General features: G+C 40.1%; 1 long non-coding RNA gene across 1 annotated transcript in view; it reads left to right on the top strand.

The window, feature by feature from the left end:
• The window catches only part of LOC136874825 (uncharacterized), a 68,829-nt gene that overhangs the window by 41,008 nt on the left and 12,997 nt on the right, over positions 1–14,824 (top strand). Inside the window, exon 2 of the long non-coding RNA XR_010860306.2 lies at positions 5,510–5,622. This is a non-coding gene — a long non-coding RNA (uncharacterized lncRNA). The remainder of the gene's footprint in view (positions 1–5,509; positions 5,623–14,824) is intronic.

A 14,824-nucleotide genomic window follows, 5' to 3' on the forward strand; every position in this document is an offset into this window, starting at 1 on the left:
GAACTGCACACGACCTCTCCATTTCGCTCATCTACTTGAAATTCATCACCTTCCGTTATCACTAAAAAACTTGAAGGACATTCGGGATCTACAGTGATGACTTCCATGTCCTTCACTTCGGTGATAACTTCCGCATGGAAGCCAACATCGTCGTCGAACTCGCACACGATGGGATGAAACTGCGGCTTAAGTGCAGCAAAAAGTTTTTGCCCACTTTCGTCTAAGGAAGGCGGCACATACTGACCGCCCCCCGTTTTGTACAACTGTACCTTATCTTCGGCATTTGCCTGTTTTACCCTCTTCTTCATGTTCTCATAACATAATTTGAGGGACTTCCATTCCTGCTGGACCACATTCCTGGAATTGAACTCCAATGGTATTCGTTTCCAAGCTTCCTCCTTAGACTTCGTAGTGGAGCTGTCGGTCTTTTCATTTTCTATAATGTCCTTGTGTTCTAACGCAATATCAATTAACATATCTTTCTTAAAATTTACAGTACGCGTCTTCTTGTTACACTCATCTTTCTTCTCCATTTCGCGGCTTTGTTTACGTATCGCAGACAAATGAATGTCGAATGGCGTCCAGAATTGTCGATCGTTTCTATCTAAATCGCATGTTCGATACAACTCGATTCGATACAATCGCAATTATCTCTCTTGTTTAGTGATGTTGTCCACTCTGTTTCGTCGACCTTAGATCAAAATTGAACTTGGTTCAGTGATCTCAGATTAGTGTTATACAACTCACACAGAGAAAAGAACGAAGTTCATTTCCGATCTTCGACCAAAACTGAACTACAGTTAGCGATTTTTATGCACCCGGCCCTAAGTAGTCTGTCGGATGGAGACATAAAGCCTTAAGCTCACCTCCTTTTAAAATCACAGATAGCGACTATTTAGTTAGACTCCTCCAAAATAGCAACGGGCGGGCAATCTGACCGTAAAACTGGGCCCTAGATAGTGATTGTGTAGTTGGGCCCTCCGAAACGGCGGGCGGGAAGGATATCTAACCGTAAAACTGAGCCTCTAAGCCCTGTGTAGTTAGGCCCTTCTAACAAGGCGTCGAGAGGGGCATATGTCCGTAAAACTGGGCCCTGTGTAGTTAGGCCCCTCCATGATGACTTCGGCAAAGGCATCTGGTCACAAAACTAGGTTAGACTATATCTTCTCCCTCTGGTGGGAGAATCAAAATGGCGACGGGGAGGTCATCTGAAACCGTAAAAATGTGCCCTGTTCTGTTAGGCCCCTCCAAAATGGCGTCGGGATGGGCATTTGAGCGTCAAACTAGGCCCTGTGTAATTAGGCCCCTCCATGAGGTTACGTGAGCTCTCTTATGAGAATCCCCAATGCTCTACTACTCAACATGGCGTCGGCAAAATCCGCGTATCCCCGTGCCCTACTACACCAGATGGTGTCGGGAAAGGCACCTAGCCGTTAAAGTGAGGTTAGGCCCGTCCAAGATGGAGACTGTAAGGTTTAGCTTGCTCTCTTGTGCAAAATCCGCGTCGGTAAGGGAAACTGACAGTAAAAGTGAGGTTAGGCCCCTCCAAGATGCCGTCTGTGAGGTTAAGCTTGCTCTCTTATGCAAAATACGCGAATCGGCATTGCAAAACTACTATACTAGGGGTCAATGACCTCGATTCACAACCCGCATAGTTACACTACTACGGGTCAATGACCTCGTGGGAAAATGCTGACGTAGCACCCATTGTTTTAGAACCCGTATTGCTCTACTACTGCCGCACCCCTGCCTCCCTAGCCATCCATCAAGTCGCACTCTCAAGCACTGCAGCAATTCAGACAAGAAGGCCCTAAAGTGTCCTGTAAATATAGTTCCGTAAGGGAAATTTCCAGATTAAATTAAGCTACACTATGCTGATAGGCTGAATTTCCAAACACACCCCCAGGTTTGATTGGCTAGAGATAATATTTACAAGCATATGATAGGTAGATTACAATACAGGAGGAACCAGCCGAAGTGTTGACAGCTTCGGTATATTAAAAAAACAATCCTCAGATAAAGTTTTTCCAATAACAAAAATGAAATTTCGTAAGGTGTTTGTTTTTAGTCCATGAGCCATTTCACCATGGAAGAAGAAAGTTTAGGGGAGTTTAAAGTCCATGTCCGTTGGTATAGATGGCCGTAGAGAAGGCGCGCAATTTAAATAGCCGGGGAAGGTGTACCTCTGGTACAATAAACAAAGCAATTTGTACAATCCCTATTTTCAGTGAATTCCTTCCATTAATTTATTTATTTATTAAGCGGAAATTCGCACAAAATTTCGCATTCGTTGCGGCTAACCGAGTCGTACAGCGTTACAGCAAGTAGTGCAGACTTGCGCAGCAGCGAGTAGCATTTGCTGTGAGGAAGGGTAGCAGGGGGTTCGACACTGTGTATTTAGTATGATTCGCCCGCTTAGCGGGCGCGTTCATCAGTCTGGCGGTCTCAATCAGGAAATGTGTATGTTACATTGTTAGTGTATAGACAAATACTAAATGACATTTTAATTGCAAAAGAATGTCGGACTTCTATTTAATTGTAATACATGCGTAAATATTGCTCCTTTGGTGAAAGTTTTATTGTATAGTACTATTATTACCGCACTAAAGTTGGTAGACTTATATTTTATGTTTATATCGAAATTCGTTAAGAAAGCACCAAGGAACTTGCCATTTTGTAGTGTTTTTTTTTAATTTTGATGTCTCCCCAAATTTTTGTGGTGCCCCACTTCAAACTCCCGCTACTGATTGATAACTGCATTTGTTGCCACTTCAAACACTCATTAGTAACAATTTTCAAACCAGTACTACATTGACACTCATGATCAATGTTACACAATTTTCTCTCAGTTGACTGAATTCCTTAATGTACCAGTGCAGATAATTTATAAAAGGAATCAGGTTCATAATCGTCACTGATCAACATTTTGAAATTTTGGAAATATTGCAAAACAGCTGCATGACCACTGATGGGCACATCAAAACGTCTTCGTTCAATAGCTAATTTTCGTGTCACAATTAAAACTTAAAGGAGATCACTTTACATAACGGGAAAACGTTTCATCCAATTTAATACACTTGGTGTTAGAGTATTTAACTCTTAGATAAGCATTTTTTCGAGTTCGGTCCAGCGACTGGTCTGCTAGTTAGTCTTTCCTTCTCCTCCAAGAGTATCTTCATTTTTCTTCTGAGATTCCTCCTCCTTTCCTCCGGCTAGATGATCTTGGCCTTTTGACTTTGTTTTCATTGGTATTCATTGCACTTGTTAATTTTAGTTCGAAATACACGAGGATTGGAACTTTAATAGTGACAACTATTTAATTGCAACTGATACGAAAGAGATACACGTTACCGAGTTTTACTGTCCTTAAAAGTAGTCACGAGCATTGTGTACAACCCGAAACGTTTAGCAGCGCCTGTTGTGTTGGTAGTTCGAATGGAGCGGTCTAATGCCTGGCGAATCTCTGGAACAGTTCTGAAGCGAATGCCACGAAGTGGTTCCTACATCTTAGGAATCAAGTGAAAGTTCCGAGGGCTTAAGTCCGGGAAGTACAGTGAATGGTACAGAAATTATCAGCCCCATCGACCGAACAAATTTAGCCACAGCTTGCGCTGTATGCGGCCGAACGTTGTCGTGCAAAATGATGGGTGGGTCCTGCAGAAATTGTTACCGCTTCTTTCTAAAAGCTGGTCGGAGATTGTGTTCCATGAATGAACAGTAACACTGCGCACTGGAGGTCTGCTGTGGAGGAAAGTAATGCGTTAGGATAACACCACCATAGTCGTACACGAGAATGACCATACCTTTCACATTGCTGGGTTTCTGCAGAACTTTCGATCTTCATTGTGACCCTTAAAGATGACACTTGTTCGATTGGCGTTTCAGATATGGCTCGTACGATTTGGCCCATGTGTCATCCAGCGCAATGATAATGGCGTAAAAAAGCCGCTCCTTCGCGTTCATAGAGCTCCAAGTGGTTAGCGGCAGCGTCCAATTATAACCATTTTGCATTTTTGTCAAATGGCGTGGAACCTATCGTAGTGTAATTATTCTCATGCCCAGGCATTTATTCAGAATGTGAAGCACAGTCGTATGCGCTAATTTGGTGTCTCGGGTCAGCCCACTAATCGTATGGCGTTGACCAGTGTCGAGTAATGCGGCACTTCTTCACTGACGCTAGGTCGATCTGGCCGACGCATGTGTGAAACTTTGGCGTCCCTCGTTGAAGAGTTGTTGTTGTTTTTTTACCGTTCCACTGTTCTGTAAGGCAATGCAGATTCCCCGCAAGCCTCTTGAGGACTTCGAAGACACTGTCGTGCTGTACTCTACGACCACTGGCACATTCAATCTTTATCCAACTCTGTTGTCCCTGTTTCGAAAACATCGTGACAATACTACCTTAGGCCACCAACTAACCATGAGGCTCTGTTCCACTCGCCAGTTCGCTAGGAAGGAAGCCTCTTCGATATTCGCCCATTTATTATCCATCTGTTCTTCTAGTACGATTGGTAAGGCCTCGGAAAGCACTTTTTATGACACTCGTATGAGTGAACTTCCTCTGTAGGTATTTATGCTGTTGCAGCCTCCCTTCTTATGAAGTCGACGTATAACGGCGAATTTCCAGTCTCTGGTGGTTATTTCCGTTTCCGATATATCGTGGATCAGTTGATGTAAGTTCATCACTGCCTTATCCCCTCCAACCTGCAACATTACAGCTACTATTCCATCGAACTCTGGTGATTAATTTTTCAGTTCTTTGATGCTTTATTACATTTCCATGAGACACGGTATTTTTGAATATGGTTCTGATTTTTGTGCTTGTTCACAGTTCATTCTTTCAAATGTTTCTTCGCAGTTTATAATGGTTATGAATGTGTCAGGTCTTTTAAATATTATTTGTTATCATTAACAAAGTAGCAAATAAACATCAGAAAAATATTTTTAAGAACGCGTGTAAATTCTAAGTCAAAGAGTGATGAGTTGAGAATGTTTTCCATTTATACAAAACTATTATTAACAGGGGCTAATTTCACATTTCTGTCTTAGAAAATGTTCATGTTAATTAATGTTGTGAGTGCTGATTGTACCTTATTTGTTTACAGTATACACGTCACTCCAGCTCAGTGGCATGTAAAGTCTAGAAACAAAAGAGGGTCTACACTAGCGGCATGGTGAATTCATCTTAGGTGCAAGTAAACGTGCACATTTGCAAATTGTAAAGCAGAAATAACAATACTTAGCTGTCTAAGAGAATGTACAGAAAGCAAGTAAATTCCACTTTGCACGTACACAATACTGCGCCTCTAAGGATTAATGCCCTTACAAGTCACTTTAAAGTAATTGTGTTGAATATTCCTGATCCGTTTTCCTTAATGGTTTTCCTTAGGAAATGTGGTATTTACAAATGACTTAGTACTGAATTCGCTTGTCTTATTTACAAAGTTATAGTTTACTTTACAATTGTATTGTTCCATATTTTGACACAAGTACTATCTTTCTCTCCTTACAGAAGAACCCCGATGCCTAGACGGAGAGATGACCTAAATATTCTTTGGAATATTCAAAAGTTTCCGCGTAGCCGATACAAGAGAGATGTCATCTACTCCATTGAAGATCTTCTAGGTAAATCATTCATTTAAATGACCAGGGAGTCCTAAATTAATATTATTATTATTATTATTATTATTATTATTATTATTATTATTATTATTATTATTATTAATGATGATGATAATAATAATAATAATAATAATAATAATAATAATAATAATAATAATAATAATAATAATAATAATAATAATAATAATAATAATAATAATAATAATAATAATAATTGTTACCGTGGTTTGGTGGATCAGCAGAGGTGAAAGGAGCTGGGGTGAATGGGTCTAACTACTCTGTCAAGAAAGAATTTAAACAGAAATGGAAGGTTATATATTTTTTGAACAGCAACAAGTTAACAAATTCTCGCTTCGTAAGATAACAATTACATAGCAAATTTAAAACAAGATTCAGAAAAGAGAAGAAAGAAAAAATTTCAAGATTTTAAATCTTTAACACATTTTGGCTACAAGCCCTTAGTTTTACAATTTTTGAGTGGTAGCTCAAAACCCAAATTTTGTTTCAAGAGCAGAAATACCCTAACACGCGGAGCCCTTGCTCCTCATTACAATATCAGGCCTCCCAGAGGCACGTTCACAATACATAAAAGAGCTGACGCGCTCTCAATTTTTCGAGCCTATTAAAGGCCATACCAGGCTTTACAATTAATTCCCCTCAAGGCACAACTTACAAAATGAAACGGGGGTATCTTGTATCCAACCTACTGGGCCTTAGCAGAAAAAGAACAGGTTAAGTAAATGGCCCGACATACAAAAGGAATGGAGGCGTGAATTTGCACTCCTACATGAACTTAAAACCTAAAATGCACTAGGCCGATGAAACAGGGGCTATTCCTAAACTATGGAGGTGACCCGTATAAGAAAGAAATCGGAACATTACTGAAGAAAAGACATTCAGTTACCTAAACGTAGTCACCTCAAACCAAAATGAAGGGGAGCTCGAGAGGGAAAATCACTCTCTATCCCCGAATTACCGTTACAAATTTACTTAAGTTTTTACATAAGCTGGTAGAAATTTACATATTTAGGAAATTAGGTTACATCGTAAAGTTTTCGGACCTTTCCCGCGGGTTGAACTCCTGAGCTAGCAAGAAATAAAGATGTTCAAAGGCCATTACCTTGTTGGAGACCTGCTCCCAGATAAAAGAGGCGCTTCCCGCCTCCTGCTACACGTCCATACACTAGGTTAGATGTTAGTCAAGTGGACAAGAGACAAGAAAATCAGCAGTATATAAAACCTCGGGGAAACTTCGAGACCTTTCATGAATAATCAAGCCACACCCTCTTACTTTATTGGTCAGTCTTGAAGTTACACATCAAAATGAAGAAGAAGCCAGTGGTTGGTTAGAAATTAATTACAGAAATTCTGGATTGGCGAGATTCAAAACTGGTGGAAAGAAGGATAAATATTGCCTACCCACCACTGAATGAACGAAAATTTAGTAAAGAACAAACTTATGAATACAAAATTTCTTCAAGAAAGTTCCTTCACTTCGCACCAGCGTGCATGATCATAGTTTTTAGGCAGTGACATCTATGAGAGAATGTCCAAACTTCTTGATAAATAGTAAACAAAACCAAGTCGAAATTCACACAGTGACATCTTCAGAGGAAAAGTTTGAGTAGGTCCAGTTTTAAGTTCACTGTTTCTCCTGTAGAGGAGTACTTTAATGCGGAAGATTTAAACGTGCAGCGTAGAGGTGTACCACCCGGTACAATAATAATAATAATAATAATAATAATAATAATAATAATAATAATAATAATAATAATAATATGTACTCAGCTACCGTGTTGCAGACCTTCTGAAGTAATGTCATGGAAGCGGCTTATTTACCAGTTTCGACATTCTGATTGTGCTGTCGTCAGGCAACAAAGTCAATTCAACTAAACGATTCGAAAGGCTGAGCGTTTCAATCACCACTGATATGCATTTAGGGCGGTCGTCCAGTTGGCAGATTCACTATCAATTGTTTATGAAATCTTGTTTTAAATTATTTAAGAGAATTTGAAAATCTATCGAACATCTCCTTTGGTGAATAATTACAATCTCTAATTCCACTTCCTTTAAATGAATATTTGCCCCAATTTCTGCTCTTGAAATCCAACTTCATATTAAGATCTTTTCCCATCCATCAGTTGTAATCCAACTAGCAATTTGAACGGATATGTAGTGCTGAGTGTGTGACTAAAGTGCGATCGCGGAAGAATGGGAGTGTCGACCAAACAAGACAGGTGTGCTATAGGGAGGTGGCATTGTAGGTTGGAAGTAATATCCATTCACAATGTCAACAGTCCCTGTAACTTTACACAGTTTGTGTTAACATGATGTGTTGTGATGGTGATCAGTAGTGTGGAGCTGAATCCGGGCCCTGGGCTGTCTTGGGAGGATACTGAGAAGCTGAAGAAAGTAATGAAAGATCTATTGATGGACCAGAACAAGGAGCTGCAAGACATGAAGACTGATTTTAAAACGGAACTAAGTGAGATCAAGGAGTGTCTGGCACAAAATAACTGTGAGTTGGAGGAAATTAAGATTACATGTCTGGTCTTAGATATAAGGACAAGGAAGCTTGATTCGGAGGAATTAACGCGAGAAAGGAAGACAGGAAGAGAAATATAATTATATATGGACTGTCTGATTCGGAGAAGGAAAATTTTAACGAGATGTTGAACAAAGTAACCGCCTTAATACGCGAAAAAGTCAAAGTGGAGTGTAGTGTGAGTGACACTGATAATGCTGTCAGAATGGGAAAATATACGGGAAGAATGCCAATTAAAGTACGTATGGTGTCAAGCCTAAAAGCTAGAAAAATTTTGGAGAACGCGGAACGCCTGAAAGGATCAAAAATTTGAATTAGGAAAGAACTGGATGCGAAAAAATTAAAAATATGAAATTATTACGCTTCCATTTATTTCAAGCAAGGAAGACAGGTCTAAAAGCATTTATCACCGGAAACAGGCTTGTGGTGGTAGGCAATTCTTGGTCGAGGAAATGGTCTGCCTAGGAATTGCTGGAGACGGTGCAACGATCAGAGACGTCAGCAATGGGGAAAGTCAGTGTCACGGCTGGCACGCACGAGAACACTGAAGCAGCAGTTGTGGCGGAAGGAGAAGTGTTATCCGAGCTATAGGCTCAGCGCACTGCTAGGTCGGGGAAAGAAAGTGAACAAACAGCTGTACCAGCAGAAGCCGTGGACGTCGGTCTAGAGGACTACCGGTTAGAGTCAGGTCCAGGATCCAGCAGAGGGACAGAAGACAGGAGGAGAGAAACAATGGATAAAGGTAAAAGTTCAAGTCGAAAGTACTTATGGTCCAAAAAGGGCAAGTCACATGAGGACACTACGGACAAGGAAATGACTATTTCATTAGAAGGCAACACTTTAGAAGTTGAGAAATCGAGAGTAACAAGAAGGCAACCAACCTGACAGAGGGTAAAAATAAGAAATAACTAGAATGGAGACTAAGATGTGTGAATATAGGGGGATTTTTGAATAAGATAGAAAATGAAAAGATGAAACAATTAATTATTGAAATGTACATTATTACCTTTGTTGAGAGTTGGATTGAACCAGGATACGAAGTCCATGTGGACGGTTTTAAAATATATAACAAGGCAAGAGACAGGAGAGTTCGATTGGGCAGGTATCCTGGTGAAATAATGGATAATATACAGGAGAAAATTGAGCTTGTTAAAAGAGAAATGGAAGAAGTTCTTTGGATAAAAATCAAGACGAATGAGAAGGGTGAATAAGCATATTTCTTGGTTTTGTCTACAGCCCTTCGGAAGGTTCCCCATTTGCAAACAAAGACTTTTTCCTTGGGTTGGGAACGGAAATAAACAGTTTAAGGAATATGTATGAAGATGTAGGTATTATACTTAAAGGGGACTTCCACGCGAGGATTGCAGATCGAAAACCAGTGTATGGTAAAAGGTAGAGAGAAAAGTAGTTAATGAGAGATCAAGTCAAGATGAACGGTATAATAGGCACGGCGATGAATTACTAGAATTATGTGATACGGAAGAACTGTATATCCTGTATGGGTGGTGGCCAGGAGATGAAGTGGGTAACTTGATATATATAACAGAAAAGATGTATTACCACTCGTCGAAAGGGTAACAGTTAAAGACTGGGCAGAATCCAACCACTTACCAGTAATCATCAAATTGATAAGTAGGGAAGAGAATAGTGTGGCTTGTTATCAAGGAAATATTGAAAAGAGGTTAGTGCCAAAATATAGATGGAGGGATGACCTCAGGAAAGATTTTGAGCATTATTTTAAAGGGAGAAGTTTCGAAATTATGAAGATAGGTATAGAACTTAGATCGAAAATAACCAATTAGATACATCAATTCAGCTTATAGAAAATCCTATATTGACAGCAGGTCAGAAGATGCGAGTGAAGGGAACAGTGCCGCCAAGAAATACTGGGTGGTACAACGAAGAATGCAAAAAGAAGAGGGCGAAAGTAAAGAAAGCATTAAAATCCTACAGGAAGGTACGAGGTTTTGAAACAAGAAATGCATTATGTAGCAACCGAAAAGAGTATAGAGAACTATTAGTAAACACGAAGTATCCGTGGCAGGAGAAATAAACTTAAAATATAAATTCATTCATTCATTCATTATCATTATAGACCGTTATGCCTTTCAGCGTTCAGTCTGCAAGCCTCTGAGAATTTACTAAACGTCGCCACAATCCTCGATTTGCAACTAGTGTTGTGGCCTCATTTAGTTCTATACCTCTTATCTTTAAATCGTTAGAAACAGAGTCTAACCATCGTCGTCTTGGTCTCCCTCTACTTCTCTTACCCTCCATAACAGAGTCCATTATTCTCCTAGGTAACCTATCCTCCTCCATTCGCCTCACATGACCCCACCACCGAAGCCGGTTTATGCGTACAGCTTCATCCATCGAGTTAATTCCTAAATTAGCCTTTATCTCCTCATTCCGAGTACCCTCCTGCCATTGTTCCCACCTGTTTGTACCCGCAATCATTCTTGCTACTTTCATGTCTGTTACTTCTAACTTATGAATAAGATATCCTGAGTCCACCCAGCTTTCGCTCCCGTAAAGCAAAGTTGGTCTGAAAACAGACCGATGTAAAGATAGTTTCGTCTGGGAGCTGACTTCCTTCTTACAGAATACTGCTGATCGCAACTGCGAGCTCACTGCATTAGCATTACTACACCTTGATTCAATCTCGCTTACTATATTACCACCCTGGGAAAAAACACAACCTAAATACTTGAAATTATCGACCTGTTCTAGCTTTGTATCATCAATCTGACATTCAATTCTGTTGAATTTCTTACCTACTGACATCAATTTAGTCTTCGAGAGGCTAATTTTCATACCATACTCATTGCACCTATTTTCAAGATCCAAGATGTTAGACTGCAGGCTTTCGGCACAGTCTGCCATTAAGACCAAGTCGTCAGCATAGGCCAAACTGCTTACTACATTTCCACCTAACTGAATCCCTCCCTGCCATTTTATACCTTTCAGCATATGATCCATGTAAACTACAAACAGCAAAGGTGAAAGATTACAGCCTTGTCTAACTCCTGTAAGTACCCTGAACCAAGAACTCATTCTACCATCAATTCTCACTGAAGCCCAATTGTCAACATAAATGTCTTTGATTGATTTTAATAATCTACCTTTAATTCCATAGTCCCCCACTATAGCGAACATCTTTTCCCTCGGTACCCTGTCATATGCTTTCTCTAGATCTACGAAACATAAACACAACTGCCTATTCCTCTCGTAGCATTTTTCAATCGCGCATACTGAAAATCTGATCCTGACAGCCTCTCTGTGGTCTGAAACCACACTGGTTTTCATCCAACTTCCTCTCAACGAGTGATCGCACCCTCCCTTCCAAGATGCCAGGGAATACTTTGCCTGGTATACTAATCAATGAGATACCTCGATAGTTATTGCAATCCTTCCTGTTCCCTTGCTCATAGATGGGTGCAATTACTGCTTTTGTCCAATCTGAAGGTACCTTACCAACACCCCACGCTAATTTTACTACTCTATGAAGCCATTTCATCCCTGCCTTCCCACTATACTTTAACTAAAATATAAATATAGATTCTAAAAGAAAGGACAGTAAGAAAGTGTAGAATAGAATAAACCAATTCTGCAGAGATAGAAAAAGTACAACACAAGCGAATATAAGTAATAGGGATTGGATCAAGCATTTCAAGCGGCTATTAGATGGGGAGGATGATTTGAAACGCAACACAGAAAAGACTGGGATCTCGAGAGAATTAGAGTACTTTCTGCTTACCTTAGATCACGAAATTTCAATTAGTGAAGTAAAAGATTTAATAGAGAACGGGCGAAAAGGTAAAGCTGGAGCAGGAGGGAGTTATTTCCGCTATATATAAGAAAAGGGGTGAAAGATCAAATCTTGGTAACTATCGGGGATAACGTTACTAGAATCTCTAAATAAGATTTATATAGGGATACTGGCAAAAATCTCATGAATTGGGCAGAGGGGTGTTCAATCCTGTCGGGACCCCAGTCAGGACTTAGGAAGCGTATGAGGACTAGTGACAACATAATGGTTGTTAAAACATTAATGACCGGGCGAGTTGGCCGTGCGCGTAGAGGCGCGCGGCTGTGAGCTTGCATCCGGGAGATAGTAGGTTCGAATCCCACTATCGGCAGCCCTGAAAATGGTTTTCCGTGGTTTCCCATTTTCACACCAGGCAAATGCTGGGGCTGTACCTTAATTAAGGCCACGGCCGCTTCCTTCCAACTCCTAGGCCTTTCCTATCCCATCGTCGACATAAGACCTATTTGTGTCGGTGCGACGTAAAGCCGCTAGCAAAAAAAAACATCAATGGATAAATACATGAAGAAGAAAAGAGGAAAATTGTACATCACGGCAATCGATTTAGAGAAAGCTTTTGACTTGGTAAGTATTAGTATTGGTATTAGTATTTATTGAACATAACAGGTGTTCAGCCCAAATACATGTTCATAATGCAATAATAATAAGAATAATATAATAATAATAATAATAATATGATAATTATCAAATGAAAATCTATATACTAATTGGATATACTAAATAAGACTAATCTATCTCTTCTCTGTCCTTGCATACTACCATTCCTTGCTGCAAGAACCACCGACTTCGCGTTTCAACATACTCTGCATGTGTCCTTGTTTACTCAGCTACTTGCTTTGCATTCCTTGCTCACTGACCTACTCTCAGTGGATTCTAGTACACTGATGGTCAACAATTGCATACTCTTCTGCCATATCACAATCAATAAGGCCTCTACAGTTGCAAAATACCACATAATTCACATACTCCACCAACTCACCAACTCAATACTCTTCGTTAAAACTTGACCACACTTAACCACCAAGCTAAAATTCTACCTTCTCAACTATATACACATCTCCAGAACTCCACTTACCATTAAATTTACCATACAAATTCCATCTACTGAATAGCAAACTATTAAACAAGTCTCCCATAAAAACACATCACCATTCCAATCACATACCCCCATATCCTCTCTAAGGTATACTTCATCATCTCTGAATTTACTGCACATACCTCCATAACACCAATCAGTCCATCATACAAACACCAACCACAATGCATCACTAACTCAAAACCACCTTCATTCTTACCAACAAGGCTTTAACTCCACCCTCCAACTCCGCCTCCTTATACACATCTCTCTCTTTACATCCTTTACACATACACATATCCATTCTATGACTCATCCTCCTTCATCTTTCTCCCACAGGATTTTTATCGCACATAGATACCTGTTCAACTCTCCCCTGTCTTCCCATTGCTTTATAATCCACCTTATAATAATCTGCTCATCCCCTTTTCCTTATAGTTTCCGATGATTTTCACTCATTAAACTATTTCTTATCTTACTTGTTTCGTTACAATTACTTATTAAGTGAAAATCCTCGTTCACTTCCCCACATAGTTTACATACTGTCTTATCTCTACCTTTTAAACAACCCCTATTCTTATGTAGTCCCATCATCCCATACCAACCCACCCCTGTTTAATCTATCAACGTTACTTCCTCTACTTTATTAAAACACTAAGGGATCTTCTTAGTCTGCTTTCTTCTAATAATTTCTGCCTATGCATATCTCTAATCCTCCTAGAAAGAACCTTCAGCCCTCTGCCTTCTGTCTTCGTCCACGCCTCCCCCCACATGTACCCTAAGCCTACCATCTTCAAGTATCCTTTAATTTTTACTAGCCAGTATCCCTTATACATACTCTTCAGTTGTTGTTCGTACGCGGCTTGTAACACCCTCCGGCCCTCTTGTCTTTTCAATATTTAACTATTCTTTTCACACACTCAAATTCCAAATCTTCCCCACATATTAATTCAAACCCTGAATTAGCTGTGCACTGCGGGAGCCGGATCACCGACTTACCGAAATTACTAATGATTTCTCTTAATTCCACTCTTTTCTCATCCAAACCCCATACTTCAGCCCCATACATTACCCTACCAAAAGCACCGATCTTAAAACTAACCTCAAAGTTTTATATCTGATACCCGAAAATTTAGCCAGCTAGTTTTCGACTGTGGCTAGGGAGGCCACTCCCCTGCTTTTCGCTCTTCTAAATTGATCGTCCTAAGTCCCTTTTCTGTTAAAAATGACTCCTAAATATCCCAACTTACTTCTTGTTCCAACCTTTCTCCCTGCAAGACCCATTTCCCCTCCTCCTCCCTTCCTTTGTGTACCTGAATGACTAGCACTTTATATTTGTTCCGGTTAATTTTCAAGTCCCATTTCTTTGCGAAATCCGACACTGCATTTAAGCTCCTATGCTTCCCAGCTGATGTTAGAGTCATCAATATCACATCATCCGCAAAAATCAATCCTGGTATCTCCAACCCATTAATCACCAGCACGGCCCAGTTGTTTCTCCCGTGTCCATCTAAGATATGTTAATAAATAAAATAAACAAAATTGGCGATAATTTACACTCTTGCTTTAAATCCACCTTGGACTCTAAGGGTCTGCTCAACCTATCGTCACCCAATTTTACACAGCACCTGACCATCTTATATATCGCCTCCACTGCCCGTATCATCTTTTCCGAAACCCCGAATCTACTCAGTTTCTCTAATAGAGCCCCTCTATTCACCTTATGGAAGGCCTTTACAAAGTCAATTGCCGCTACATA

The sequence above is a fragment of the Anabrus simplex genome, chromosome 5 (assembly GCF_040414725.1).
Source record: "Anabrus simplex isolate iqAnaSimp1 chromosome 5, ASM4041472v1, whole genome shotgun sequence".
Lineage (NCBI taxonomy): Eukaryota > Metazoa > Arthropoda > Insecta > Orthoptera > Tettigoniidae > Anabrus > Anabrus simplex.